Source organism: Brienomyrus brachyistius, chromosome 11 (assembly GCF_023856365.1).
Source record: "Brienomyrus brachyistius isolate T26 chromosome 11, BBRACH_0.4, whole genome shotgun sequence".
Taxonomy (NCBI): Eukaryota; Metazoa; Chordata; class Actinopteri; order Osteoglossiformes; family Mormyridae; genus Brienomyrus; species Brienomyrus brachyistius.
In genome coordinates this window covers 11,266,605-11,293,033 of record NC_064543.1, presented here as the reverse complement: position 1 = coordinate 11,293,033, position 26,429 = coordinate 11,266,605, and the positions used below count along the sequence as shown (strand labels likewise).

The 26,429-nt window shown below is 44.6% G+C and overlaps 1 long non-coding RNA gene across 3 annotated transcripts; it reads right to left on the bottom strand.

The window, feature by feature from the left end:
- Positions 1-691: 691 nt before the first annotated feature.
- LOC125751496 (uncharacterized) lies at positions 692-22,332 on the bottom strand. 3 transcript variants are annotated; one of them, XR_007400645.1, is made up of 4 exons: positions 22,029-22,332; positions 20,012-20,068; positions 2,423-2,486; positions 692-1,615 (listed from the first exon to the last, which is right to left on the bottom strand). It is a non-coding gene; the product is annotated as an uncharacterized LOC125751496 (long non-coding RNA). The 3 variants fall into 3 exon arrangements; XR_007400643.1 differs by having other exon boundaries at positions 2,423-2,483; XR_007400644.1 differs by lacking the exon at positions 20,012-20,068 and having other exon boundaries at positions 692-2,486.
- Positions 22,333-26,429: the final 4,097 nt, after the last annotated feature.

Below are 26,429 nucleotides of genomic sequence, written 5' to 3'. Positions count from 1 at the left end.
GAGAACCCAATGAAATATACACTTAAAATCAAAAACAATCTAAAGAACAATATATGTTGAATTTTGCAGTCATTAGATTTATTCTTTCCTTGCACAATTATTTTTGTCATCATCCTGCTGGGGGTAGCGCTGCCTCTTCCGTTCTCTTTGTGTGTGTGTGTGTGTGTGTGTGTGGAGGGGGGGGGGGGGTTGGACACTCCCCCTATGTCATGAAGGGTTACTCTAGGTACTCCAGGTCTCTTCCTGCAGCCCAGAGACATGCAGGAAGGCTAAGCGGTGTCACTGATTTGCCCATAGAATATGATTTTGTGTGTGAGAGACTGCATGTCTGTGCCCAGTGATGGACTGGCATCCCCTAGTGGATGGATACCAGGCTTGTGCCCCACACTGCCATAGGAGGCAGGTGACCCCGACTCGGAAGAGAGCCTAAAAAATGATTGACGGACAGACAGACAGACATAGATTCTTCAATAAAAAAAAAAAAAACAGCCTGATATTTCAGCACAGCTACGAGATTTGAAGATTAAAAGAAAGTTGGAAATGGGAGACATCAGTTTTTTTACTAGAAACTATGTCACATGGGACATTTTTGCTTGTTAAAAAGCATTTTCAGTGTTATGTGTTATATTGAGGTAAGGCAGAGTGAGCAATGTGACCGTGGCTGTTTAAGAAAGGCAGGAAAAATCAATCATCCAATTTACCCAGTCGGGGGAAGTTTTATTTCAAACCAAAAGTAACTATACACTGGCAGTTACACTACAACAGTATTATACCTTTTCAGTGTTTGTTTCTTCCTTGTAGCGTTTTGTTACCATACTATCACAGAAATATGTTTTGTCAACTTTACAATATTACTGTTGAAAATAGATGCACTACTTTTTCCATTGTGGTAACTTACTAAGATGGGTGGAAAACTAATTCAAAAACAATATGAAGCTTTAAATCAAATGATAGAAATGTTTCCCTGCAAGGTTAAGGAGCACAAAACAATTTGCTTAACACATTTTCTCCTCACCCACGCAAGCCATGGAAGGAGATGTCAATGACAGAATATAACCGTTACTGATAATGCTATCCTGTGACATCACAATGGGGCGGTAGCTCAAAGAATCCGAGTGTGACATTAACTGTACTGCCACTGGAAGCAGTACCTAATTAATAAGAGCCTTAGCAACAGCAAACTAAATGGCAGTGTGCTAGAAGTTTGACAAATGAGCCAAGATGGAGGTGCTTTTTGATGTGTCCTACACTGATCACAGCTCAAAAGATGGCAGGGGAGAGGGGCTCTCATACACTTCACTGCATGCCGTCAAAGAACGCAGTAAGATTTAGGCTGGATATTGTTCCCGGGGCATGTCTTGCTCCCGCTCGCTCATGTCCTCACAAGGCCCTGCTAATGAATTTTGGCGAAGATAATGAAGGGCCAAAGACAGAGGCCAGATCGCTGATGAAAACCGCCATTGTGTGTGGGGGTAGAGGCAGTGTGGTGAACTCCTGGACTTCCTGTGGCCTGTCCATGAACCGTGGCACCCTTCACCCCCCAAACAGGGCTCCTGGGTGTCCTGCCCTCACCGGTATTCCACCAGGATCCCTGGCATCCAATCTTTAGCTTAGACTGAAACAAGATAAAAATAAAAAAATAAATAATAATAATAATAAAAATTGGGAGGATATAGACATCTCTCATGGGGAAAGAAAACTTGACCGAGGTACTGCGTTGAGATGAAGTACTCAAAGATCTCTGCACGCTGAACTCATTCGTCTCCCTGACAGCAATCCCACTGTAGACGTGACGTTACAGATTTGAGTTGGCTGCTTAGCGTCGGTACCGCCGCACATTTCTCCAGGCTGACGGGTCGCTAGGCCTGGGGCTTCGGCCCGTTGTAGGTGCCGCGGAGGGAAACCCGGTGTGAGTGGCGTAATTTAAAAAAAATAAAATAAAAAAAGGGCCCTGACTTACCATAACACATTACATCATATTCCCAGTTGTGTTCGCAGCATCCACTAGATATAAATCAGAGGATCATAGCTGCACTCTGTTAAGGGGACCCTTGGAAATATCCTACAGCTGTCACCAGATGATTGCTCTTTCTGCCACCTCCCAGTATCCCATTTGGAGAGACAGGGAGAAAGATTCCTCCATTTAGGTGCATTCCAAATAAATTAAGTAAGTGGGAGTAAATTAAACAACTATATAAATTAAAATCTGACCCTGCCAGACTTCTTCTGGGCTGGGGTAGCTGATGTGCGCTTCGCTCTGAGATCCTGCTCACACGTGGACAGTATCTGTATAATCTCCTGTGTCATTTTAATACCCTCCGGTAATCCGTGTTTTTATTTAATCTCCACTTTACTTCTGCTTTTCCTCTGCCTTATCTGAGTCATCTGTCCGTTTCTTTGTGCGCCTTCTGTTAAACATTACCCGGCACTTTCTCCGAGGCCGCACGGCAGTCCCGTCCGGCTGCGGTCTCCACCTCAGGGCCCTGCTGGGTGAGGCAGACGGTTAGTAGCCTGAAGATGAGGCAGGGGAGATTTTGCTAGGGCGGCTCGTTAGATGAGAATACTATTTGAACATACACTTCCAATTTTTAAAGACTGCGGACCTTTATTCAGCTGTTGCTCCAGTTACTTGTTTAATAGTTCAATGTATGATAGTTGTAACATTTTTCGATCGATTACAAACATTACCGCCATTATCTGTATATAAAGTTTTATAGCATAATGCCAAAAATTTGGCCACTAGTGAATATAGTACAATAAATAAAAAGTTATATCTGAAAATGTGGCCTGTGTTGGTCATAGCAGTGTTGGTCCAGGTGGAGCTACATAACTTGGAATGTGGAGAAATGTCAATGAAGGTAACGGAAGACTATACATTGCTTAGGGTTAAAACATCAGCAAACCAAATACACATTTCATAATTTATTCATACATAATCTGCTTACAAAAATTATCATCAGTATACATTTTCACTGACCCACACGGGCAACTGGACATCTGATACTCAGACCCAAAGCAGATCTCTCTAGATGCAAGAACTCCATATAAATGGATGGTAAAAAAAAAAAAAACACCATAAGATTAGCCATTCCTTATAACCTTCAAGAAATGTTTCAAAGCAGTTTAACCTCAGGCCTTTGCAAACCAAATGCAGCTCCCACAAGCTGGGCAAACTGCTCGGTGTTTGATCACCCCACACTTCGATTTGTTCCTGTGACGTTACGATATTTACTTCGGCCCTCCCAAGTCTACACACCAGGTAGGAGTCACCCGTTTGTGCCACAGACCTTCAGATTTCATGAGCGAAGTCAGGCTGCCAGACACGCGATGGGGCGGCAGGGGACGGGAAGGTGAGTCCTTAGGAGACCTCCTAAGATTTATGGCGACAAAGGCGCCATGGCAACACTCAACCAAGCAGGTGGAACCCAGTGCGGGACGCAGCGTGTTTCTGCTGCACTGCTGAGTGTGGCAGCGATCTCATGGAGGAGCTCTTCAATGACGAGGCCTCAAGCCACTGTTATCCTGGCCAGTGGCCTAAGCGGCACCAGAGAAAGTCAACCAGAAATTTTACATGTGCTGCTGTGTGCCTGCCGCAACTCCCTCCATAAGCAATGCTGGCTGTTACTACTCACTTACACATTAAAATATCATGTCTCACCTCTTATTTACCTAACAGAAAAAAAACTAGCCTTCTTTAGCGTCAGTAAAACTAACACAAACTAAGGATTTCATACATTGACCTGCTCTGTATCTCACTGCCTCAGTGTGAACCATATCAAGTGCCCAGATTTATCAGGCCATGCAAATTCAAACCTTATATCACTCAGAGTTTCTCCTCTTTCAGCCAATGCTGAGGTGTGTTAACACCAGAATCGAGCGGAAGGGGATAAAGAAAGTGTCATAACGAATTTAATCGGCGAGGCGTCTCGCTTTGTTGCCGTGCCGGCAAACCGGTCCTGACATCGCTTTTAAATCATCTGCCTCAGCATAAGAGCGTCAGAGAGAGTGGGTGTCGTGACATGCTCACATTCGGAAGGGGAGAGGTAAATAAAAGAACGGGGAAAAAAAAACACGCAAGGGAGGGCAGAGACCACACATTATCTGAGTATAGCCTTAAACACTGTGTGTGTCATAAAGATTCCATTATTTCCGTGTGGGTTTCTCCAGGAGAACAAACGGTAAATCTCTAAGCCGTCTCCAACTGCAGCTTCATCGCCGTGGGTTTTATTACCCAGCTTGTTCCAGCTATTATTAATTTATCTTGTAACCCTTACATTTTAAATCAGCGCTTTCATGTGGAAACCCGAGAAACCTCAGCCTTTCCATTTTCCAAGGTGGGCTGAGACATATTTTCGCCCTGATGCGAGCCGCTGTTTTAATCAGCCCCTGCAACGTGCTCTTGAGGAATTTGCTCTTGGAAAACACCATTTCCCTGAGTCATAAATGCCCCTTTAAGTTACTGCACTCCTTGATGTGGTTCCACATTAAAAAATGCAAAACATTTGTTTAGAATTGGTCAGGATTGTTATCAAATGTTGGTTTCTGCAGCAAAGTGCTTGAAAATGCACAGTTTAGCTCCCTCTACAGGACACATAAATACTGCACTTTGCTGCTCAGTTGTGTTGTATTGGACATCGGGATAACACACAAACTGAATTGTTAACCTACTAGTGACATCTAAAGGAATGCCACGGCATTGAACGGTATCAAAGCCTAAAATGATGGTCTCATTCTGAACTGGTGGGTATTGAAATTTAAACTGGGGATGATCAAAGTGCCGCTTAGCCCAGCAGAAACCATCAAAATGGAGGCCGACCCCGTAGGCAGAGTGTTGGGCAGCCTACAGCTACAGGCACACAGACACGACCTGCTGTATCCACAACATGACCCTTAGCAGGGAAAAAAAAACATAAGACATCTGACAGACCTCTCTAGGGCATGACCAGGGGGACAAATGAAGAGAGTGGAAATAGAACAAAACGTCATCATTTTCTGGCGTAATGTCAGGGGGGGAGTTACATCTAATCTGTCCCACTGAGTTCACTGTTTCACAATTTGCTTTGTTCCATAATCCCGCAATGTGTTTCATGCTGTCTAGTTTGCAACGTAGATTTATGAAACCAATATGTTCTTTTCCATCCTTTAAAAGACTATAAGGCATCAAGGTTGAGGCCCATTATGGCAAACACACATTTTCCCCAGCATTAGGAGTTATGGGAATAGCCATCCTCAAAATGAAAGCCATAAATCATATTTCTAACTATTATACCATTAACAAGGGCGTGCTTCTGTCTCTCAGGTCACACTAATAGTGCTCAGGCAGCGGCTGTTTAAGAGCCAGCATGAAGCCGCTGGCCAGGGAAGGACTCGCTTCTGGCGGTGGCGGTCTGGCGAGCGGACTTTCCCGCCGGTGGTTCCCTCCCCGTGGGCTCCGCCTTTCCTCCCCAGCCCTGGCCTCTCCTCCACGCTGCGGTTTCTCCAGAGGGTCTCCGCGACGAGGCGCCCGCGTTTCTCCGCAGCTCTTTCTGCGGTGTTTGGATGGTGCCGCGGAACATACTAAATTTGTTACTAATTTTAAACTTGGCAGGGCTTGGCTGCGCAGGCGCAGCATGCAGACGCAGGCACGGGGCAGCCGGCTTTAGTTCAAACCCGGCCCGACCGCAACCACAATGCAAACAAAGCAGACGCAAAACGGTAGCTCCCGCCTGTATTCTGACTGCATGTGTTTGAAAAGGGTATCCTTAAAAAATATCCAGATGTAGTGGAATTAGTGGGAAGCCGATGGCGTTGGGGGGGGTTAGGTTTCGGGGAAAGTGCTGTTCTTTTTCAGCTCTTTCTGAAGTTTTTTGGTGGAAAAAAAGGTGCAGAAAAACGACATTCGGGAAGCACAGAGTCTCCGGTTACAGTCAGATGTCTCCGGCCCGCATTGTACAGACCGCAGGAGGCAGTGCAATCCTCAGGATGGTGTACCAGGCTTTCTATCTAAAGCCTAAATTAACAGGTCGCTTGGAAGATGGCAGGCGGCTCTAATAAAGAAAAAAAAAAAATCAAGGCATAAACACATTTTAGAGGGAAACACACCAGATCCTTCATAGAGCACTGGGTGTAAAGAGCGGAAAGGATCTCCTTTGAAAGTCTGCTCGCCCATGCAGCTATGTTTCCTGGAAGAATGTTGACCGCAGGCATGCGCCGGGTTCATTGGGATGCACTGGGTCAGGTCGGCTCGCCTGGATCCCAATGACAAGGTCAGGTGAATGTTTTTTTTTATTGTTTGTTTTTGTTGTTATTATTTTTTTTTAACCTTCCTGACAGCACCTTTCGGAGAGGCATTTGATCCACCCCCCCAGCCCCCAGCCCCCCCATTGTCTGAGAGGCTGTGTTGACGCGGGACCCCAGCTGCCTCTGTCACCCATGGAACTGCAGTGACCTCTAGAGACCGTTTCACCCACGTGCAGCGCGACAGACGCCCGGTGCAGGATGACAGCGTTGTAATTACAGCCCAGGTTGAAGGGTGCTGCGAGCGGGAGAGATTGTGGCCACCCCCCACCCAGACTGCAAGAAAAAAAAAATTACTCACTGCAGTGAACCAGAACTTAGCAAATCACCCCAGGCACAAGTGGGCATGTGGGGCCGCATTAACACATGGAGCCGGTTAGCAGTGGCTGCCCGTGGTTGTATGGACCTAAGTGCACTGACATATTTGTCTCTGTCTTATTGGTTAAGAAACAGGCCTCCCAAAAAAGGCCGTGGGTTCGAGCTGTATGGGAGGTGCTGTCATTGAGCTCCAAGAATGGCGCCAAACAGCAGAACATCAAACGGCACACTCACGGTCTTAAGCACCACAGCCCGGCAGTGCAACTGAGCACCACGATCGGCAGTGGGATCTGAGCACGCCGTCCTGAGTAGCTCCCGTGTGCGGAAACACCATGTGGACGTGCTACGTCTCACGGCCCTTCTGACGTGCAAATCAAATCTAAACACCTAAACTTTATTTCTCAAGGCCCCACCCTCCTGTTGGAAGGGGATCACTGCCAGGCTGTAACGGCAGACCTAGAAGCGTTACTCAGAACGGCAGCTACACTTTGATAAGCCAGAAGATAGGCGTGCCATAGCTTCCAAGTCGGCACCCAAAGCAGGAACCCCGACATCCCCATGGGTATGCATGTGCTTAGGAACAGGTTGCTGGCAGCTGCAGAGGAATTTTTACAGTCCTGGTATCTTTATAGTCACCCTGTGTGTGCCCGATCTACGGCTGGAATGCCATATAACAGAAGAGACCCTCAGTATATAAAGAGAAAACTTATTTTTTTTAATGCTCTGCTTCGAGCCTGTACAATAAAAATTAAAGTACCTGGCAGAGAAGATTTAGGAGCACTTTTACCTTGTAATATACTGCGGGAGCCGCTCGACCTGCCAGCTCGCGGTACCTTATGAAAAATCCATTCAGTTGCGCAGGTGGTGTGAAGTTATTTTTATTCAGTAGTTTTTATTATCATTGCTGTCATTATTCAGAAAGTGCCGTAGTATGGTAGATGATGGATGGGGCACTGGGGCAAGGGACTGTAAATATGTGCTACGACTGCGGCAGTAAAGTAACTCAATCGGCCCGTCACAGGAAGAGAAAGAACACACACTTTTAACCCCCGCACACTGGGCATCAGAAAGGCTATGTTTGGGGCGGCTGCTGGAGGAACGGTTAAGGACAAAAATGTACAGGTTTGAGCCCCAAGGAAGTCAGTCAGTGATGCTGGATTCTTCAGTGCGATATAAACCCTCAACCCGTGCTACAGTAAATCGCCCCCAGCTAAGTGGGAGAAGAAACGGAGAAAGTCAGCCACGTGAAGTGAAATTCTGTGTTAATTTCCAGACTGTTAGCAGCATTTGTGAAAGCACACAGGAGAGATCTAAAGAAGAAACTCGGCTCAAGGAAGGCAAGGGTGCCATGACACCGTTTTGTTGGGTAACCTCTGACGGGTATATTCTCAAGCTGGGTTGTGACCAAGACACAAGCCGGGCATGCTCCAGCATGTAGCCAATAGCACGGCAGAACAGAAGTTTCTCCAGCCAATCAAATTGGAACATGAAGAAGCAGTATGTCCACAGACAGGGTAGGAAGGAGAATCAAAAGACTGAGGCATGAATATTCGTTTCAGGTGGGGGGGCTGGGGGGGGCGGCGGTTTGCCGTCTGGCAAGGGCAGGAGCCAACGTGGCTCGCACTGACAGGCTGGGTGGGGGGGGGGGGGTTTGAAAGGTTCGCGTGTCAGCTGCCTGCTTGTCAGTGGGCTGCTTCAAGCCTCCACATTTGCTCTCCATATGCATGGGTCGACTGTGAATGGGGGGGGGGGGGGCACACCTACCGTCAGCATGGAAGCAATTCACACTGCAATTATTTTGGGTATGAAAATGAGCTCTGTTTGTTTACGCCAACGCCCATGGTTTCCTCCACGTCTGTACGGACCCACTACTGTATGTCAACAAATCTAGCAAATGCCCAGACGCTACATTTTACAGAAACCAGTGGTTTGCTTAATTAGGCTTCTGAGTTTAAGGTCGACAAGCGGGTCACACCAGTAACTACCTCTAAACATGCAGTCTAAACATGCAGCTACACTGGAATCTCCAAAACAGAAATCCGAACTGATGCCGGAAACATCGGACAGGCACTGGGCTTAAACCCAGCACCCCAGACTCAACAGCACGGAGACTGGAGACAGACTGGTGCGATTAACCAGCATGAATCACAAGCTGACGGAGTGTGGATGTATTTTTTTTTTTTAATCACTCAGTTGCACTGAACTCCCCTTAGAGGAGAGGAGACTTTCATAAAATTGATTTTCTGAGTACACCCTCAGTACACCCTTTTAGCAGCTATAAGCTTGAAATATGAACCCTTCATTGTTGAAAGTGCCCCCCCCCAATCTCCCACACTAAACTGGCAGCCCCTCAGTAGCTAATAATCAGCTGGATTTGTGTGTGTGTGTATCCACAATATGATAAAAACCTGTTATTTTGACCCTGTGGGGACTTTATTCCATTCCCCACAAGGATAAACTAAATTTGATAGGAATTTGACTGCAATCAAAAGTCTTGTATTTTGTTTGGTTAGTTATAGTTAAGGTTAGGGCTGGGTGGGGGTTAGGGTTGGGATTAGGGTTATGCCCATAGAAATGAATGGATGGTCCCCACAAAGATAGAAATACAAGCGTGTGTGTGTCTTTGAAATTCTCCTTGGCAGCCATTTTTATAATGAAACCTCGCTAATGACAGGTTTCGCTGACTGGCACGGCTATACGGTGTCGTTTGCTGCCACCAACAAAGACGTTTGAGCCCAAAATGAGGCGGCATCACTATGATGAGCACTGCTCTCCCACCGCCCCCAAAATAAACCATAACCTTCATTGTCACTGCCTGACGCCAATTCACAGCATGGTAATAACACGTTGCTAGCTGCTGTGTTAGCTTAGCATTATCACTTAAGGCATTAATCGTACAGGAAAGAGCAGCGATATACACTCAGTTTGCAGTGTATTAGCTACACCTGTTAGTTAACACAAACAAACTGCACCTCCAAACAGGGAATCGTATGATTGCAACTGAATACAGGGTCAAGAGGTTCGGTTTCTGTTTGGCTAAGCATTAGTGCGGCGAAGATGCGTGACCTTAGCGATTCTGAACGCAGTATGACTGTTGGCGCCTGATGTTCTGGTTCCGCCGCCTCCGAAATAGCCAGCCTCCTGGAATTTTCATGCACTACGGTGCAGAGTTTACACAGAATGGTATGATGGACAAAAAACATCTAGTAAATGATATTTCTGTGGGCAAAAACACCCTGATAATGAGAGGGATCAGACTTGTTAAAGCTAACAGGGAGGCCACAAGCGTAAAAATAACAGCTTAGTGCAACAGTGGTGTGCAGAAGGGCCTTCCTGAACACAGAACTAATCTGGCCTTGAACCCAGTCTGGACGCAGTGGCTCCCACCCGGCACGAGCTTGGTTTACGCAAGTACCCCCTGAGTGAACATCTAATGAAAATACCCGCGTATCACCAAGCAGTACTGTCACCAGGTTTATCTTCGTCACATTAAAAATAAAGAACAGTTAATAGTAGAAAACTTAGTTTTACCCCATGACCCTGATAGACGATAAAGGTTCCGAATACGGACTGATGCATGTATTCTCGTTTTTAGTTAAACAAGTAGTAGCAAGAGTATTAGGAGTTCATTGTGTTCTCAGAAATAGCTCCTATGTCCAAGAACAAGATGGCATGGCGCCACCCGCTGGCTGGTACCTCCTCAAACGTACCCATCGCTGTACCATCCATTCGTCAAAGTAGCCTTTGACAACAGATGTACTGCCTAGTTTTACGGTGGAGAAAGGAAAATACTATGTTTAAAAACATTGTCAAATTACTCTGAAATTAATAAGGGGGGGGGGGGGGATCAATGCAAAAAAATAAATAAATCAGAGCCCTGAAATGAGAACTTTGCTGTCTAATTTACACGTTAACAGTGTTTGAATTATTAACAAGATCTGAAATAATAATTGGCTGTATATTATGCGCTTTCTCTCTTTCAGAAACAGCTTGCAGGAGGTACTTGACATTCACAAATGATTTGTGATGTAAATGACAAAACTGTATTTTTTACATATTTTAGCTGCACAGGGGATGATTGACTGCACAATGGAAGCAGTCAACAAGTAGGGGTCAATCACCATTTGAATAACTGAGCTGCTGCGGTAGCCTAGCACTGCTGTGAAGTGTGACATATTTTTATCTCTATGCATTTCAATGAAGTCGGCCTGGTACATAAAAGGTTATCGCCTAGGAAACATATTTTCCTAAGCGCAAGTTAAACATGCAAGTGAGATCAACACCGATATTCAATTTAGCCAGTCAGCCCTAACCTATAAATATTTCAACAAAATCCAATGAGGGATTTTTTTTTCTATCTCAGATCCAATTCAGTTTAAGGACCATAAAAACTTTATATGTGGGCGTGTGTTAAATTGGAAGGGGTGGAGCCTGCATATCAAGTTGATCGTTATACATCTCTGCCCTCTAATGCAGACAATAATGTGGGGGAGGCAGGGTGAAGCCTTCCAGTAAATCTACTGCCACGGTGACCCTATGAAATCATAGAGCGTCATACATACATACTTTGGAGATGGGCATTAATTACACCAGTGTTTCCTAATCCAGTCCTGGGAAACCCATAGCCAGTCCACATTTTTGCTCCCTCCAAGCTCCCTGCCAGACAGTCCACATTTTCATGAGCTGGGAGGGAGCAAAAACGTGGACTATCTGGGGGTCCCCGAGGACAGGATTGGGAAACATTGAATCACACCGCACAATCCCCGGCCGGTGAGGAGTGGTGTATATGATGCGGTTCACACAGGCAATGGGAATAATCAGTATCAAAATCAAAGCCTGTTAAGTAGAAGGATGTCACACATATCTGAACACACCAAGGGTGCGGAGATGCAAAGGCGTGGGGAGAAAAGACACAAGCACAACCGCTACTGTACACTGGGCAGGCACAAAGCCAATCCTAAATTTCATAAAAACAAACAAAAAAAAATAAATAGAGAAAGAGGAAAGCTATAGGCCACTCCCAGCTCAAGTGCTAATTACTGTTTTTGTCACCAACGTCCGGGGATATATATACAGGAAAGAATGCTGATCCCTGTAATTCCAAGAATTGAAACACAACACGATCCCGGCATGAGGATGACAGGATATGTTTACGGTCCCCGCAGGTACTTTATTTTAGGTGCAATGAGGCCATGGAGATAAAGCCATGTTTTAAACAGTATACAAATCTGTAGGAGTCGTATATTATGGAAAACGGGAACGTCATCATACTGTAGACTGGTTAGGAAATCTTGGCTGCTTCTTAAGGTCACAGTACTGGAAAACAGTTGTTGCCTTTTCTTTTCCTGCAAGACCATAAAATCTTTATTTGTGTTCAACTTCTACAGTCTGCTGACACAAAGTCCCCAAGATAACTGGTATGGTTCAAGATCTGGCTATGCAACTGTCCCACAGGATCTCTTCTCAGACTATGGGGCAAGAATGGCAACACCAAAAGGCTAAGTGGTATGCCTCACAGACCTGTACAGGGACCTGACGCAACAGACAAACCCAACACTGACATCACTATATCAATCTGTAGTCTAATGCTTAGACATCCCATAGTAAATATCAACATGCAAATTGTACATAATCTTCAAGTAGCACAGTGATGGAAGCTTGTCTTTGATATTTCTGTTTGAGAATGCTCTTCAGAACCTGGCAGGAGTTTCAGAAAAAGCACTTCAAGCCCGAGGTGGAGCAGTATGAAGGCCCAAAAACAGCCATGAATGATGTGGACATGAGGACCAGAAATCCGGGAAATGCCGTCTCGCACCGCAACATTGAACGGTGGGCTGGCATTTAGCCGGGCTAGAATCATGGCACCTGGAGAAACGTGGATACGGTGCTTCTGTGATAGTGTTAACATTCAGATATAAGTGAGAGAGTGGTGGCCAGGGGAGTCTGGGGAAAGTGGGGGGGTGAAAACTGGCTATTTGTCAAGGTGCTGCCTGTGTCAAAGTGTCAGGCCCTGGGACGATCTGGACAGAGTGGGCCGTCAGCCGGGGAAACGGACGCCACGCTCCAGCCAGGAATGAGCTGTCAGGATGGAGTCGGGCCGCTGGTTAGCTGTCTCGTTAGCTCAAACTGCTCCCCCTGGCTTCTCTGCCCTAACTCCCCCAACCCCACCCCCCCACCACAAAAAAGAAAAACACAACCGCGTCATGGGAAATGGAAAATAAAGACTCAGTCACTGAGCGCTCTGGAGCAAACAGTGCGTCTTTCAAGGGAGAGTGCGCGCTAGGCAATTTTAGCAAAACTAATTGCCTTGTGAAATCTGATCACAGTAAAGCGATACAATACAAAGATGCACTATTTCATATGGTCTTACTCTATTAAACCCAGGAGTACATTAGACCTCTCAGTGGCAAAAATGCAGAACATACATTTTTACAGAACTTCAACAGTATCTATATATATTTATTTTATTTAGAACCATCTTATCATGCCTTGTATAAAATCAAAGCCCTTGCACAGAATATCATAAACATCTGTAAAACATCTGTAAAATTCCAAACAACTGCATAAGGCACTAGAAAAACAGTCTCACGTTTTAGATAAGCCAGACTGGAAATCAGCCATGGTGATTAAAATTATTACAATATAAATCAGATTTTAAGAAAGCATACGAGATCTTAAAACAACCTTAAATATGTTCATAATCACGAGTTATTTCATCTCTTTGTTTTTGTACTACATAATCTTTTCCAGCATGATATTCACTGGGTTACAGTTCAGGCAGGTTCTGTATGCCTTTATAGAGCCTTTATAATTTCTATAGGTTAAACGTGGCTAAATCAGCTTTGAGGCTGATTACAGTTTCTCCCTGGAGACGAATACATGATAGAAGTGTGGCAAGTTTGGGGTTGGATTCATAGAGACCCTTCAAATCGTTCCTTTCGAGTAATGACGGATTACTGGAGCCAGACCCTCCCAGAGTTGTTGTCGGCATGGAATTCTTTCTTATATTCTGTCCGTTTTCACTGTTGTACGTGAACTCCCCCCACTGTCCATCTGTTACCTTTGCCCTACCCCAAAACAGAAGCTCTTGAAATTCCCTAGACTAATTACTGTGTAGACACACACAGACGAGTTCAAACTCTGGTGTGTCTGTCTGCCGGCGTGCTGCTTCTCCGAGAGCCGTCCCTAGGGCTTTTATGGAAAAAGGAAATAAATTGGATCAACTGTCCAGAAATTCATACTCATGAGGTGAAAAAAAACCCTATGCAAACAAGGTCCTCTGACGTTTTGCTGCTTTTGTTCAGCCGCCTGACCAAAAAACTGACAGCTCTTACTTGCAAAACATTTCTCAGAAAACAAAAAAAACACTACCGATTCCACATCCTGTCAATATTGACACACCATCAGATTTTACTCTCTTGTTTTGTATTACTTTAGCAGCTTTCTTACACAGGACATTAACCTTTCAGTTATAAGTATACTCAAGCAATTTAAAGCTTTAAAGAGTTCTATGCTTAAGGCTAAAATCACAAGGGCTCCCTGGGATTTGAACCAACAACCTGCCCGTCCAGTCAAGTCACCATTTTATATCCAAATAATAGTATATTCAGTTTAAGTGTTTATTAATATTGTACATCATCCTAACTGACAGGAAAACTGACCTTGTGTGGTGCCCCTAGCAAGTGTATTACTAACATTACACAATTTTGTGGGAGGAATTCCCTCTGGTAGCAGAGTCACATTTCCAAAGTGCTTTTCACACTGTAGGAAGACAGCAAAGTGACCAAATAAAAAGCAGAGCAACCCACAGATTCACAAAAGAGACACATCAAAAACCACTCCCTGAACCACTGAAGAAAAGTCTCACTTTTGAGAATGCAGCGATGACATGTGTTTAAAATGAAAAGCTTCGAGCTTGGTAAGAAGTGTAGCTCAGTGTACAATTTTAAATTAAATCTGACTGACTGATCGTTGAAAATGCAACTGAAACAGACTCCACAGTAGGAAGGAGACTCTCCTTCAAAGCTTTCAGAATTCTGTGTATCAGGTTAGTAAAATCCCTTTATTTCACAACACGTCTAATGATAAAAACTTACACCTTAAGTCCTGTACTTTGTTTTTGTTCATGCCTACTTATTCACCTGTATGGATAGTTAAGCATGAATATAGGTGTTTTAGCGGAGCACTTGAGCAGAAGAGGTTCGTTCTAAGGGAAGAAAATGCCGGGTCCCACCTAGTAGTGGAATGAGCAAACTTCATGTGTATGAACATTATACTACCTGTAATTTTTTATTGTACTTGCTTCTAAGTGTAAGACCAGCATGTAACAAAAATCTTCTCAAAGTATTTAACGATGAACCAAGGAAATATAACCAAGTGATCTGCAGGGAAATGACCTGAAGTGGTGTGTGTGAATTGGAGATAGCCCTGCCTTAAACAGAGATGGATAGAGATGCTTTGAACCAAATTTGGTACTGAATTGCTACACAACCAGTTGAGTCCTTGGGGGGGGGGGGAAGGGCACTCTTCTCTGACATGTCAGTAGAAGGTACTCTCTGGGGAACGGAAATCAGGCTGCTCCATTGTCTCAGTTGAACTGCCATGAGAGTCAAGACTTGAGTTACAAACTGTGCATCTATCCATCCAACTTACTTACTGCTTATCCAGTCTGGGCAGTGGTGATTGGGAGATATCTTTGGAAATAAGGGGTATGACAGTTTAGCACTGCCTAGAAGCTATGCACCAAGGACAATTCACAATTATCAGTACATCTCAACAGTATTAGAACTGGGGAAGGAACCCAGGATGCTACGCAGATACATCTAAACTCCACACAAACAGACACATACACCCACTAAGCTCAAGTCACATTTGAAACTATGACCCATGGGATGAGAGGCAACAATGCCAATTCCTAGTCTAAAATCAAAGGCAGATTTGGAAAAAAAAAATAAAGATGTAATTCCTCTGCATTTTGGCATCTAAAGCATCAACCCAAACATCAATCATGGAGGAGTCAATGTCACATGGAGACCATAAATCTTTCAGAGCCTTGTCAATAAGCAAACGAGGGCAGTTTCTGTCCTACAGCTGGTTTAACAGAGCACTGCTGGGCCCATGTGGTCTCGCCAACACCAGAGCTTTGATCTCTGCTTGTGTAACAGATAGCTCTGGGCCCGGTGCTGGCTAAACACCAATCCAAATGACTCTACAGAAAGAAAGAAATTATAAAAACGGGAGGCTGTCAGACTTACGCCACAGGAAGTGCCTAAAATATTCAGAGTGCCCCAGTGGTAACCATGACACACATTCCTTCCTAATAAGGGCATCTCTGTGTCCTTTGCCGCTGTCACTCTCCTTCAGCCAAACGTGGCACACGGGGCCCTACAAGAAGACCATCGCACTGACAGTGAGACTGTATCCCTCTGGCACCCCCTGGCTTGCCCTGGCCCAGTAAGCCAGTGAACGCAAGCAGGAGCATGCAGAAGCTAGCATAAAGAGGACAGCCAACTTTCCCTCCCAGCCTAGTGACTGGGACTCCCCGGACAGCCACAAGAGGAGTGAGGCAGCCACTGATCTCCCACAACGAGCCATAAGCATAGGGAAATCTATCTAAAAACATTCAACCATGAAGGGTCTTTCAAGTTCTAAGGTAGTTTTAGACGTTCACAAACACAAACCACATTTCGGTTTTCAATAAGATACTCTTCCAAGCCAGCTGATTAATTTTGTGGGTTAGATGTGCATGTGAAGACTATATCCATACACTTTACAGCTAAGCACATTAGCCATTTTACCAATGCATAAGTTACAAATTTCTATACAAATTTTGTCTAACATTTTTCCAACAATACTTTCTCAAATTGTCTTGCACGTTACATGTACCTGGCTTTTTATACTATACATTTTAATTTGAATAAATGTCAGCAATAACAGTTACCGGGTGAAGTCTCCCTCGTGGATAAATGGCTACACTTTAATGCCTGTATTGGGATGAGTAATGACAAGCTTCTTTGTTAGTGTCACGACGGATAAAAAGGGCAGTATATCAACAAAGAAAAAAAAACAAATGTAAAATGTTTGGCACCAAGGGTGTAATTTCCTTAAAAATGATCCTCAGTAGTTAAAGAGGTGTGTTTAGGAGGAAAGAGGGACAGTCCCGCAGTGGCCAGGCCAGCCGGAGGGGAGGTGAAATTTATGGTTGCACTTTGTTCATATCGCTGGGGAGTAATCAGCCTTTAAACAAACCCATAATTTCTGAGCCCCGGTGTGATGGAGAGGAGCGCGAGGTCCATCCCCTGCAGATGGGTCCCAGCCGGCCTTCCCACTGCAGTAATAAGGCACTTACCTCGCGGGGAAAGATTTATACAGGCAGGACACTTGGTTAGTGCAGCCGACAGGGGATGTCAGAGCGAGGGGGGGGGGGTGGCCTGCTGGCCAGAAGGCACGAGAGACACCCCCCCCAACTCCCCACGCGTCCCTCCGTCAGCACATTGACACCGATGGCCCCGCTGTGGCTTCGCACCTGCCCCCCCATACAGGTGACCCATACACCCCATCCCGCCCCCGGGACCTGCCCCATTTGGATCTCTCGGTAACATTTGGTGCCACAGCTGCAGCCCTTGACGTTGTTGGCCCGCCTCTCCCAGAATGATGCTCATGAGATGTTCTGAACCCTCACTTAAAGGCCTTATCCTTAAAAAGTGAGGGTGTCCCAGGTCACCACCACATGGCATTGTGGGTAAAACTGCAGACCTTCCACAAACTACTATGTATGTACCAAGATTGTACCATATGCACTCATACAATTTTTCATTTTTTTCCTCATCTCCTATTCTGCTCAATTCAGATCACTTAGAAAAGTATTCAAAACAAAACTAGTTCTGCTCTAGAGTGTTTAACCAATCCACTTTGAAATCCCAACCAAACACACACTTACAGACATACAGACCCCCTTCCTTCTTTAAGAGAAACCGGACTCTCTCTGCACTAAGAGGGAAACTGGGCTAAATGGAAATCAAAGAGAAAGCAATTTGGACTAAAGGGGATCAAATGGTGCCTTCATTGTGGGTCGGACCCACCCCCGCCCATTCCAGTGAAAGAACAATCTGTGCACAGTGTGATGCTGCTCACAGGCTAAGGTGGTGGTTGTGGTGGGGGGGTGTCTTCACACTGTCACCAAATCTGTTCTACAGGTCCCAGAAAAGCCACAGGAGGACAAGCCCCATCAGAGCCTTTTCGGACCACAAGAGCGGCAACACATTTCGGATGAGAAACCATAGAGAGTGTGTGTGTGTATTACACCTGCAATTTGGGTAGACAGGACTTCATTTGGAGATTAAAAAGTAACATTACCTCTCGAGTGAATAATTATTTGGGAGATATTGTAGAAAGTCATAACAGTCACATAGGCAACTAAACCCAAACCCACTTTAAAAGCAATAACGTTCCTTTTTTGCTGAAAACAGACTAAACTAACTGTACTGCGATGCCTGAGGTCACTTCACTTTCCAGTTCACCTTTCTTGAGAAGACAAGGTTAATCATATTAACAATTATCAAAAAAACCCCTCCTGGGTGCTTTTTTTTTTCAGAGACTGCCTGTATACTCCATAAGTGGGAGGGGTGCTTAGCTTTTACGGAATGCTGGCCCTGCCACGATTATAAATACGTCCCTTTATGGATCGTCGTCATGGGTGGCCCGCTCACCAGGACCGACGGGCACGCTGACAATTGGTTACTCTTTCGAATGTAAAACAAGCCCCAGACGGTATCTCAAATGACAGCTTTGTTACCGAATAAATGGCACCAGTAACAAAGTTTACAAAAGAGCATTTGTCAACATGTTTACACGATTGAGCCTTACAAGTACGGCAGCGATGGTGAAGAGAAAGAAGAAAAAAGACTAAAAGCCCGAACTCAAAACAGACGCAAAGGATGGAAAATAAAGGAAGCCCAGAATGTTCTTTGTGTTAGTTTCACTGGCTACTTTTACCCACAACCTACCCCAAATGTGCATGGAGGGGTGACAGGCGACTCGGCCCACCCCCACGGTTTTGATGAATATTCAGTAGCCATGGTAACTCGAGATGCAGCACACAGGAGCGCCAGTCAGACTCGTCCTTCTCGATAAGCCCCCTGTCACCTGTCTTGCCATGCACACATTATGTACTTAGGGCCCGGAATCAACCCCCCCCCCCCCCCCCCCCAAACACCAGAGGCCACAATGGACCCGGCATACAGCGAGACCCACACTGACCGTGGCAGCTGTGTTTCAGAATAATTACCTGCAACCACAAACTACCATCACTCTGTCTGCAAATTTGTCGTCCTCTATGTCTTAAACAGGCAACTCGTGTCAGGTTTCGCAGATGTGGCCCCGCAAGGTAAATATTTGTACTTATACCAAATGATGAGAAACTCCGACGATGCCTTGCGTTTGAAGTGTAAATCCATGGTCGAGTAAAGAGAGCAGATGTCATACAAGCGGACCAAAATCCTTTACAATAAACATAGAATTACTGACTTCCACACTCTTCTGTAGGTAGACAAGCCATTGACCAAGGAAGCATGGACTGCTATAGCATGTAGCATTGATTTGCTGAGTGAAAGCACATTGGACTGATCAATTATTGTTAACAACAAACAGGATTACCGCTGAAGTGTTCTTAAGGCTTCTTGTGGCATGTCACTGCATCGAAATGAAAGAAATACCCTTGGCAAATATCACAGACTGTTTCTCTTTACTTTTTCGAACAAGTATTTCTGAGATCTTTGCTCGGAGGTGGTGTTGAGGTTGAAGAACATTCATCAGAGGCCCTGTCTTTTCATCTTTTAATTGATCCCGAAACCACGTCTGATGCTGACTGGTGAATGAACCACTGAATGAAAGGTTTTAAACCACCACGGGAGGGGTGGGGGGGGGGGACTCTCAAACGGTAACCCCCACACTTACTCTTGGTTACATCATTCACAATCTCCAAAAACCACATGGCACCTGACAGGGTCGGGTTTTTAAAAATCTTTCTGAAAGGTTTTTTTTTTTTTTTTTTTAAACAGCCCCCCCCGTTTATCCCATGTGAAACTTGGCGAGTTCATACACATCCCACCCCCCCCCCCCACCCCCGGCATACGGGCAAAGCGATTGGAGAGGGCCTGTTCCAGCTACGCCATTAATCTTTCTTCTGTATCTCCTGACACGTGAACTGGATCCACCCACGGGCCCTCAAACGGCCTCTTTCTGCAACTGATAAGATCTGAGCCTGAAGCCTGGTGGCTCAACGCGGTGGAGTTACCACAGATCAGCACTCCCCGGCGCTACGAGGTGAAACCTGATCCCTCCCCAGCCGGCTTCCATGGCTACGGTTCAGATGTCGGTACAGAAGGGTGCGGGGCGCATCCCCCTCCCCAATACTCACCTACGGGCGAAGGAGGACAAGACGACGCTAACTGGAGAAGTTCACCTGGAAATGGAACTGTTGAAAAGCTGTGTCAACAACGTTTGTTCTTTTTTAGAACATTTCCTTCGCCCCTTCAGGGACACGTCATCTCAAACCGGGTTCGAGTTTCAAACAAACAGATCAGAAACTAAAGTAATACCATTGATGTGACAACCCGTTTAAAGGAAAATTAACAAACTACTGTAAATATATCAGAGACCGTCTGCAGTCAGTAATAATGGGGTCAGTGCGCATTGCAGATATCCCCTAGAAATCAACATAGTTTTGGCCTGTTCCACATACTAAAAGGCTAGTTATATTGTGTTAAAAGAGTTTTAATGCCAATAAAATGTAAAAATACCTCATTCTGAATTGAACATCCCAAAAAAATCTTTGGTGACCCCCGCTTAAGCTACAGCATGGCTAGACATAGGGAGTCAGTGCCAAAAAAAAAAAAAATAATCAGAATGTGTGGAACTGTCAAGTGAGGGAGCCCGAACGGGATAAGGGGCGTGTGTGAGGTGATTAGCCATTCCAAGAAGCGTGTCCAACTTTCCATCTGAAATACTCCTGGAGACAGCGGCGACGCAGTGAGGTGGGGCGGGCAGGGGTGTTAGTGGGAAATGTCTTCAACAACTTGGGCCTTCTTTCTCATATGCAGGTTACGAACGAAATCCGTTCCCCAAGTCTATCTTTATCTAAAGTTTGTAGGGAACTTGAAAAAATAACAATACAGTACATAATAATAATAATAATAATATATAGAGTAACATACTTCGAGCTGATGTAACACTGAAGTGCGAGTTCTTCATCACAAATCATTGTATTTAACCCATATTTTTAATACAGCAAGTACTCAAGGTATGAACCAGTTCCAATTCCAAGAGTGGGTTTGCAAGACCAAAAGTTCACAAGTCTAAATGTTAGCCTGGGCGTTCAGCTGATGACGCTGTTTTCAGGCAACGGATCTCACTTACTGCTAGTGAGCAAGTCTATGTTACTGTATGAAGAATATGTATGAACACTCAAGCACTGCCGCAAAATCTGAGATTCTGGCAAGTTTTTAATTTTGCAGTTTTTTAAAGGAATTTTTTAATTATTGGACATGGCCTTTCCCATCTTTGAAAGTTCACATCTTGAAGGTTTGTACATAAAGGATTTTCTATATAATAGGCTTTATGGCAGTGAGTTGGTAAGGATGAGTTGCCCATAACTCAGACATTCTTAAACTGTATACACAATCGTCAGGCCTGACAACAGGGCAAGACGTTCATACAGACTGTGCGGTAAAAAAAAAAAAAAAAAAAAAGGAAAATGCCTGATAGTACTTTATAGGAGGGTTCCTCTGTTATATGGGAGCAGGGAGAGGCGGTAACCTGCACACCCGGCCTGCTCCCTGAAGCTGCCTCCGCCGATACCCGGCATCTTGTCCCGATCACTGAACCGGACTGGAATCGAGCAAGTGCCGCAAAGACAAGATCACTTTGCCATTAGTGAGCGAGACACCAACTCCAAACCCATCGAGGCGGCCAGACGCGACGTTTTTAATGCGACAGATGCACACTCTGTCACGAGCCGCAGCCCTTTCATGTGCCCACTGCCAAAACCACACAGATTTGTAGAAATCTCCACGCATCTGTGCCGCCATCCAGCAAAATCATTATCTTAATCTAGGAGTCAGGGTGCATTTCTTGTGATTTCTCTTTTAAAATGGGCAGAGAGAAAGGCAGACATCAAAGGCGGGCGCCGGGCGGCTGCTAATTTTTCTGGCCGTCCAATGCGGCGTGGAGCTTGGATTTGAGGCTCTCCACCACTTCAAAGCACGGCGCCTTAAAAAGGTCTGGGTTTATTTTGACACGGATCTGCAGAGGTGAATGGGAATCAAGCAGGCACTGCAGACCCTTAAGAAGTCAAACTCCTTCCCCCCTCCCTGCTTTGACAAAGAGAGAAAGAAAAACAGAGAAAATTCAATAATGCCTTTGAGAGGCAGGATTACCTGAGGAGACGTCTGTGCTGTTATACCGCCAGTGAATTCTCAAGTGCCCCCCTCCCATCTCCTCTCCCCTCTCTGGCTAGGCTAAAGACAGCGCTCAAAAACGCACATCAAAACTCGCCTTTGAAGCGACGGGAGGCAATTAACCTCTAGAGTCTGAAATTAGGAGCCGCTGCGGATGTGACACCGCCTGTTCTGCGCGCTCGCTTGTTTGTTTGCTTGTTTTAAGAGGGGCTACTTCTTCTTAATGCGAGCCAACCTATTTCTGTCAGTGTGTGAGCAACGCGCGCTAAACCTCAAGAGGAAGCCCGGCTGTACGGGAGGACTAGTCTGTGCTGCCGCGCGCTGCCGAAGCGCACGCGCGCGCCGCCCTGGAAACAAAGGAGCGCGGCGCCTCGCGCATCTTAATTAAGGAGCGCGAGCGGCGACAACAATGGAGGCAGGGTTTGCCCGTTTGCTGCCGTGCGGCTCGTGCCCGCTTTGCATAAAAATAATTAGGCTAGCAGAAGCGGAGTGGCCAGATGTTCCCTTCATCGGCGAGGACGCGGTGGCGGATATTAACAATGGCGAAGCGCAGTGTAACGGAAAAGCTCTCAAACAGTAAAATGCCGTTAAAGAAATACCGAGTGCCGTCCACATCTTTAAATCGGCCCCCCAGAAACGTCTGCTCACCGAGAGCGAGTTTTTTTTTTTTTTAAATTGCACTTTCATATCAGCGCTGTCTTGCTCGAGCTGGGGAGGTGGGATCACGGAGGATTAACACACCTGAGACTCAGTTGTGCTTTATCGTTTTCCCCTCCGTCGCGCACACCTCCCTTGATGTCAGCGCACAGCTGACAAGATGTCACCTGGCGGCGGCTTCTCCTGGTGTAGCGCCAGCCCCGCAAGCACCAGCAGCGGGGCTAAAACAACCATCGATGGAGTACGGCGTTGCGCAGTCATCCCGTCTCGCTGGCGGGGGACGGGGGTACAGGGGGGTTAGACAGACAGCAGTGGAGTGGGGTGGGTGCACTAAAATTACCCTGCAGACAGACCCTCTCCTCAAACAAACACCTAGGATCTGTACAATTAAAAAAGAAAACTGCATTTCACAGCAATTTTGTATCTTTCACGGAAAACCGATGATTCATTTCAAAGAAGATTTATCGCCCTTTAATCCTGAAGGGTACACAGAAGATTCTGATCTTTTCAAGATATTGTTTTATGGCAGGATTTAAACTCGCTCTCCCGTGGCAGACGCCAAGATTACACAGTGATTATGAGCGACTCAATATTGTATGACAGCCCTTCCGTGTGAGGGACTTACAATCATGTTTCATTAATTCGGCTTGAATGAAGCCTCATTTCAGGCCTCAAGGAGCTTATGATTTATGTGAAATTAATAACATAACAGATGTCTTCACAATTTGGCTCCTCTGGAAAGAAGAACTGATTACCTCAAAAACTCCGACGCGTTAAAACGCAGACCATTGAGGGATATACACCTGAGTAAAATGTTATTCGTTTAAATCATTCATATGCAAAACATGTGGAAGAATCCAAAACTGCAGCTTCCCATAAAGCAATGAAACTTTTGTGCCGTTGTAAACAGAGACTATTATCTCTATCATATGAGTCTGAAACCTTTGGCTCCACAGATAGATATATAAATGCAATACGATGAACATATTGATCCCATGGGGAAATTTGATTATTGATTGACTGATCGATTAATTGATTTTTTTAGATCCCAGTTTTGGATTCTGTGTGGGTTGTAGGTATAGATACTGTAATCTAACAAAACATGACGCATCTGTCCTCACACAAATTTCAATACCTCAGACGAGATGGATCTCTGTGTAGCACAGAGATACCAACGGGCCAAATGCTTGTCTTCTTCAGCTCTGAAAGAGGCACTTTGAGCAGGATGTTATTCTAATATTCATTTCCTTTATCTGAGCTCTGCTGTGAAAGATGAATTTTAATGGCTGCATGAATAGGGTTACCATCAGCTGCCGCTTCTTGGAATAAGTAAAGAAAAAAAAAATACAAGAGAATGTGGTTCCTTGGTTTGTTTGGTGAACGAGTCGTCAGGGGATCACAGCAGCATTTCTTGTTATTTTTACTATGGAAATGTTTGGATGCGACCGGCCTGTCGCCATTTGTTTATGCATATTCATCAAAGAATCCGCGCATTTCAAATGACATTGCGGTCAAACGTCTATTCAAAATGATCATGTGCCCATAGAGTTGCTTGGTTTTTTTTTGCTGCGCCGATTATTCACCAGTCACTCAAAGCAGGTCTGTTTCATTTAGTGAAATAAGTTTTGTCCATTTCCAGTTACATACCTGCTTGGCTCTTACCAAGCTCGAATGAGAAGATTTTCAAATTTTTGTTTTCATAATTGCCAAGTAAGGAGATATCTGTTAACAACAACCTCGTAAAAGGCTGCACTGAAAAGATTCTATATTTTAATTTACTCATTTATCAAACCGACGACACTAGCAATTAGGAATACATTTATTATTGCATGGATCTTGAGCAGAATTAATTGTTTTTGAATCCAATTTAAACTTGGTTTTGAACCCAAATGACCACCCAAACTTGCCTGAGTTATCTCAAGTAGACATATTGGCTTGTTTTCTATGTGTAATTATACCTAGTGTAGCTGAACCCTTAGTTCCTCTTGTGAGTCAAGGCCCATCAGTTCTAAAAACCCATTAGATGCTAACTTAGAATGGTACTATATTCCCTGGGAATTTTTGCAATGGATCACAAACAATCTTAATTGCAATAGCTATTCACAAAAAGACTGGTTGAGGCATTTCCAAATGAGAGTTAAAATGGGAAGCAATCTGAAAATAGCTGTTTTCTTATCATAGTTAATTAAATATTCACATTTTTCAGTTGACCAAAGTATGAATTCTTATGTTCTTTTCCCTCTTTCATTCAGCACATTTTTTAATACTTCCACAGTCTTACTTTGTCACTGTATGTCTTTCTTCGAGACTGCAGCGAAATCCATTTTTTTGTTACATGCTGAGCTTGAAAAGTCAGCTATTAATGAAAAACAATGAAAACAGAGGAACAATAAAAGGAGATCTGAATGCCTGAAGTGAATGTCATAGCATTGGCTAACTCTCCCCAGTCCTCCGGAAAAGTCATTGTACAACCCCCGAAGTTAAAGCACTGCCATAACTGAAAAACCAATTACATCTTTCATTAAATCAAATCAACACAGAAAGGAGCTATTGGATGAATACGGGCGAACTAATTTAATATTCAAATTGTATCCTTCTTTATGCATTTTCATATGTGGCCTGTTTTAAAATGGGAAATGCTCGTAAAGACCACATTATTAAGCTCATAAAACTCGAGGGTTAAGGATTTGAAAAGTGTTTTCCAGCTCAATATAAACCTTTGTATTGTTGGCTTCTGCCTGTAACTTACCACTTAAATATGCCTATTAGTTAACCAACCCATGCATCAAATTCAACACTACAGTCCAAAGCTTTTGCCAGTGTTAAAAAATAATTGAAATTGAAAATGGAAGAAATGCCTGCGAGATAATTATTCTTTGTTAACAAGTCTTACAAGCTTTCACAGTCATCCAGATAAAATTGTACACTGTCATGCAAATGTGTTTAAATATAACCATGATGGCCGAGGTATATTAAAAGGGGATTGCAACCTGTAAATAACAAGCAACCTTTTGTTTGTTTTAGATAAATTTTTTTGCTTGCTTGTTCATCTTTGGGCTGAAAAGGCATCTCCGCAAAGGAGTAATCCTACGCACGGACTCTGGAGCCTACACATGATGTGAGCAGATCTTGACCGTCAACAGCACTAACTGTACTTATTACACTCATCCCACAACAAGGGCATCAATCTCCAGTCCCCGCCTGACACTTCATTCATAATCACATTCATTTGTAATGTCCCCTGTCACTAAAATGAATAGGAACTTCAACTGGTGATGGATAGCATTTCTAATTAAGACCAGAGAAAAGATCCGCACTCCACTCAGGATGCCATTCTTCCTTCCATTTTCCATTTTTTTGTTCTCCTAATAGGAGAACTAGCTTTGGCCGGGCTGTCTGATTCCGTCGGGGACTCTGTCTGTCTGCTGTAGGTCAGTCAACAGGAAGTCAGCAGGAATAGCAGACTTACACTCCAGAGAGTGCATCATTGTACTTGTTTGCCAATGTTGTTGTGTTGGGAGTTTCATCCGAATCCTAACCCCCCCCGGAGCTTCATTAAATAAAGGGATGCAAATGATATGGCAGTGTGCTGGGGTTCAAAGCGGCTGCGTTTCTCCCAATACTTCTTAATTACCTCATTTCAAAATAACTACCCTGGTGTTTTATTATTACAATACATCCAGAAAGCAGTAATAAGAAATATTAATTTCTATTTATATTTCC